We start from the raw sequence: 5724 nt of genomic DNA on the forward strand, positions 1-5724 counted from the left end.
TCAAAGTGATGCTGACAGTCATGTAGTAAGAGTTGCTACTAACCTCAAAATGATGCTAATAGTAATGTAGTGATAGTTTCTAATAAACTCAGTGATGCTGACAGTCATGTAGTAGGAGTTGCTATGAACCTCAAAATAATGCAACAGTAAAGTAGTAAAAGTTGCTTCGAACCTCAAAATAATGCGACAGTGATGTCAGAAGAATTGGTAATGATCTCAAACTGATGGGACAGTGATGTCGTAAGAATTGCTAATGAACTCAAAAAAATGCTAACAGTAATTTAGTGATAGTTGCTAATTAACTCAGTGATGCTTACAGTAATGTAGTAAGAGTTGCTACGAACCTCAAAATAATGTGACAGTGATGTCAGAAGAATTGCTAATGATCTCAAAATGATGCGACAGTGATGTAGTAAGAATTGCTAATGAACTCAAAATGATGCTAACAGTAATGGAGTGAAAGTTTCGAATAACCTCAAAGTGATGCTGACAGTCATGTAGTAAGAGTTGCTACGAACCTTTAAATAATGCAACAGTAATGTAGTAAGAGTTGCTACGAACCTCAAAATAATGCGACAGTAATGTAGTAAAAGTTGCTACGAACCTCAAAATATTGCTACAGTGATGTCGGAAGAATTGCTAATGAACTCAAAATGATGCTAACAGTAATGTAGTGATAGTTGCTAATTAACTCAGTGATGCTTACAGTAATGTAGTAAGAGTTTCGAACAACCTCAAAGTGATGCTGACAGTCATGTAGTAAGAGTTGCTACTAACCTCAAAATGATGCTAATAGTAATGTAGTGATAGTTGCTAATAAAGTTAAAGTGATGCTGACAGTAATGTAGTAAGGGTGCTACGAAACTTAAAATAATGCAACAGTAAAGTAGTAAGAGTTGCTTTGAACCTCAAAATAATGCGACAGTGATGTCAGAAGAATTGGTAATGATCTCAAACTGATGGGACAGTGATGTCGGAAGAATTGCTAATGAACTCAAGATGATGCTAACAGTAATGTAGTGATAGTTGCTAATCAACTCAGTGATGCTTACAGTAATGTAGTAAGAGTTTCGAACAACCTCACAGTGATGCTGGCAGTCATTTAGTAAGAGTTGCTAATGAACTCAATTTAATGCTACAGTGATGTCGTAAGAATTGCTAATAAACTCAAAATGATGCTAACAGTAATGTAGTGATAGTTGCTAATAAACTCAAAGTGATGCTGACAGTAATGTATGTGTAGGTTCTCATTCATCCAGGTCATCGTAGATCGAAGCGAAGTAAAATCTGGTCAACTGGACGTAAGTTTATCTTGAAGACGTTTCACCTCTCATCCGAGAGGCTTCTTCAGTTCTAGTGGAGAGTGTGGAAGCTCCAGCTTATAAACCTATGTGGGAGTGGTCAGTGCTATTGTGGTGGAAACGACCCTCCCGAGACTCACCTGGCCTCCCCAAACGACAGTCGTTGTGAGGTGTCAGGGAGTTTCAGGGGTGGTCGTTAGGGAGTTTCACCGACCACTCAGATGCTAATGGGCTGTGCTGGCATCAGCCGTTCCACATGGGTCTTTCAGCTGAGCTCTTTGGGGAAGTTTTGAAAGGACTTGGTTGTAAATAGGTGAAAGGAAATGTCGCAGTCCACCTCCTCTGTTCAAAGATGGTTTCTCTATCCTGACGTGGATGGCTTCTTTAACTCCTCTTTCAAACCATCTGTCCTCTCTGTCGAGTATTTGGACATGGTCGTCCTGGAAGGAGTGGCTTTCCTCCTTGAGGTGGAGGAAAACCGCTGAGTCCTGTCCTCCAGAGTTGGCTCTTCTATGTTGGGCCATGCGCTTGTTGAGGGGCTGTTTGGTTTCCCCTATGTAGAGATCCGTGCAGGCCTCACTGGTATACGCTGTCAGATGCAGATTGCTTTTCTGGCTGTGAGGGGTGGGTTTCTCCTTGTTCTGATCCAGAAATTCAACAGCTTCTATCATTGATTTGACAGGAAATGTTGATGACACACTGGGATTTTTGTTCTCCTGCTGTCACTGTCAAGTGCAGCTTAACATGAGAGGTAGCAGGATCATTCATGTGTTCATGTTTCCAGCAGACAAGGAGGGAACCTGGGAGGACTTCACTGACTTTGATCAGTGGTTCTCACTTCATCTTCTCAGTATAAAGTTCAAAGCGAGCTGGCCAGGAGTTGAACCGAGAATCTTCTGATCCGTAGTCAGACGCGTTATCCATTGCGCCACCAGCCCTGTGAAGAAGCTGCTGTGTTCATGTGTGCTTGCTGTTACAGAAAAGCCCAACAAGGTGGTGGCATTTTCAGGGGACACAATAGTGCAGTGGTCAGCACTGTGGCCTCCCAGCAAGAAGGTTCAGCTCTCCTCCTATTTGGTTGCAAGGAACCTGAATCAGTCCTCAGTGGAGCCGTGCTGCTGAGGCTGAGTGAGGCTGAGTGAGGGACTGAGCAGGAGCCAGCAGGTCCAAGCAGGTTCAGGCAAACTCCCCTCAGTCCACCAACATCAAAGCAGAGGAACAGAGTTCATCTAACAACATGATTCATATCATCTCCTCTTGGAATGTTCTGGAACTACAAGTACACTTAAAATGGCCGACTTATGACAACAGAAGGAACTTTGAAGTAGATTTGATTTATTTAGTCAGTGACAGTCATTTTTTTCAAGAACTTAGTTCAGGTAACTTGATTGTTTTACCAAGATGAGCTTTAATGTTAAAACATTGAAACAAGACGTTCATGTATTTATGATGACATCACCAATAGGAGCCTTCCCAGTCTGTCAGGGGGTAGAATTCAGTCACCACCAATGACATCAGAGTCAGAGTTTAGACATCAAAGACAGACATTAAAGCCTCTCTTATTAAAAAAAATTAAAGTGTTATATCTTTGAAAATATACTGCAATACATGAAATACTATATTTCCATGGATGGTAACCTCGTTCTTATATTCTTTAATATACTGCAATAGTAATGGACCCTCTATGACACTGTAGTGATGAATCTATCAAGGAGTAAAAATGATTATAATCAGAATTTTGAAGTCAAGTTTGAGATCAGTTTGATCCTCTCTCTCTCTCTCTCACTCTCTCTCTCCCTCTCTCTCTCTCTCCCTCTCTCTCTCCCTCCCTCTATCTCTCTCTCTCTCCCTCTCTCTCTCTCCCTCCCTCTCCCTCTCTCTCTCTCAGGAGCTTTTAAATGAATATTTTAATAAAACAGAACAGGAGACTGAAGAGTGATCACTCAAACCCACAGGCTGAATGGGACATCTCTTAAAAATATTGAACCACTGAGTAAAACCATAGAAGCGCTCCTGTCTAGTCGGTGCTAACAAGTTAGCTGTTGCGTGAGTCCAGCTGTGCTGTCTAGGAATCCTGGTCAAAAGCCTCCACTCATCAAACAGCTGGTGTGTTGGTGGATCTGTGGATCCTGCTGGAAGAAGCAGGATGGAGCTCTGAATGGTTCCTGTCTCAAAGAGCTTCTCTGTGCAGCTCCCATCAGCTCCTAAAAACAGGAAACCAGCAGATTCACTGTTGAACGGTGGCATTAAAATGTCTCAAAAGCTGTCCTGTCCACCATTTGTTGGTGCAAAGACATTTAAAAACACCAGTTGAACATTTTCCAAAGTTGCTCTCACCTTCTTTCAAACACCTGGAATGATTTCCTCCAAATCAAAAGAAACTGGTAAAAAAACAACAACAAAAACTCCTGGAGAATCAAACTCCACCCTCTGCTCCAACTGGACTTGGGACTTCAAATGACCCCCATTAAAAGCCTGCCTGCATCCCCATTCACTGACTGTTGTGCTGTGGGTCTCCTGGACAAACATGGCAGGATCCTCTTGATCTCCAGGAGTTTAAAAGAGCAGCTCTTTTAAAATGGGTTCTGGCTCCATTCAGGTTTAGAGAGCTGAGACTAAAATCACACATGAATGAAAGAGGGAACCCAAGAAAACAAGTCAGCGTGAAAGAGGAGCAGATTTTAAAACTCCTCATCATTTCCACCTCCAGGAGTGAAGCCTCCCAGGACCCAAGAGGCTCCAGCTGGCAGAGCTCTCACTGGTTTCTCCACCACCTCGCTAACCTGAGCTGGAGCATCTGAGAACCAAACAGTGACCCCCTTCATTCCAGAGCCGACTCCACAAACTCTGAGCCCCCACTTTACCCACAGCCAGCAGGCCTCCTCAACACTGCATGACACACGACGACTAAATTTAACACTGAAGCGTCTCATCCAGAGATCTGTGACATGAGTCTGCTGTGGAGGGTCAATCTGTCCGTCCACATTCAGATCATTAACACAGCGACTCCTAAGCACCAGTAGAGCCTGTTCATCGTCCCTGGGTGGGCTCGAACCACCAGCCTCTCGGTTAACAGCCGAGCGCGCTGACCGATTGCGCCACAGAGACTCTGAGTCACTGCTTTTCATGAAGAGTTTTCAGGCTAAATTTCAGTGTGTGAGGTCCACACTGCACATTTGAGGGACCATGAAGGACAGAGGAGAGTCTGACTGTCATGGTGAAAGCCTTCAGCACTAGAACTGAAACAGCCCCACCATCTTAACCCCCCCAGACCAAACAGGCTTCATCAGAAACAGACCCCCCTCCTAGAACATCCAGAGATCATCAGTCTGATTAATAGAACATGACAAACAATCAAGAACTTGTTATTGTTTGATCAGAAGCTGAAACAATGTTTCTATGTTTGTCTGTTCTGGTCTGAATGAAAGAGGAGGTTTTCTTGGTCATGTGACGTGGATGAGAGTTCAACTAGAACTTCTTGATTCAACAGGATTTTAGTTTGTTGGGATTTTGTCAAAGACACCAACCAAACCTCTGAGTGGTGCAGATGTCTGCTGCCTCCTCAGAGCAGACTGGAGCTCAGCCTCACTCACCTGTGGGAGCCCCAGCAGAGCCACCGTGTGATGGAGTTTCAGTTTAGGCTCCAAGGTCCTGGATTGAATTGGTGTTTTGTGTTTTTAGGCCTCCTGGCACCATCAATGGTAGAGCAGAGTGGCGCAGAGGAAGCGTGCTGGGCCCAGAACCCAGAGGTCGATGGATCGAAACCATCCTCTGCTAAAAGAACAAAATAAAATGAACCTGCATCTTTCGAAATGTGTGTCTGTTAAAAAGAGGTTCATAAGGATTTTGTCTTCCTCCAGAATCACCAACCATTGTGAGAGTTAACAACAGTCCACTTTCTGACTGAAGCAAAAGTAGACTTCAAAAGGTTTTTCTGATTCAACATAGCAGCTAAATTTCCATTTCCATTTCCTGAACAGGACAGGTTAAAAAAAAGGGAATGTCATGACTTCCTCTGTATGTTAGAATATGAACGACTAAAAATGTTCATGCCCAGTTTTAAGTTAGAATTAAACTGAAAACACAAAAACCTTCCCTCTTCAATCCTGTCACTGTGTTGTAAACTGTTTCAAACAAATTCTACTGTTCAACAGTTCAAGTGTTTCTAATGAAGCTGAATGTTCTCCTCTACTTTCCTCAATTGGGTTTCTTTCATGTCCTCCTGACATCAAAGACAGAATTCTAGGTACAAATAAAAACACTATCAAAGCCTCCTGATGACATCATCATCAATTCTGTCTTTGATCTGTGTCTGTCCAGCCTGTCCTGAGTGGATCCAACAGTTTCCCATGGGTGACACTGTCGTGGTCTCTCTCCTGCTGTCTCCAACTCTCAGAGTGCTTCTACTGGTTTCTCTCCATCG

At 43.3% G+C, this 5724-nt stretch overlaps 1 non-coding gene across 1 annotated transcript; it reads right to left on the reverse strand.

Moving 5' to 3' along the window:
* Nucleotides 1–4335: 4335 nt before the first annotated feature.
* Nucleotides 4336–4409, reverse strand: trnan-guu (transfer RNA asparagine (anticodon GUU)). The gene has a single exon. It is a non-coding gene; the product is annotated as a tRNA-Asn (tRNA).
* Between the last annotated feature and the right edge of the window lie 1315 nt (nt 4410–5724).

This window comes from Aulostomus chinensis, chromosome 1 (genome assembly GCF_037954235.1).
Source record: "Aulostomus chinensis isolate RoL2024-O1b breed Wild chromosome 1, RoL_Achi_v1.0, whole genome shotgun sequence".
NCBI classification, from domain to species: domain Eukaryota; kingdom Metazoa; phylum Chordata; class Actinopteri; order Syngnathiformes; family Aulostomidae; genus Aulostomus; species Aulostomus chinensis.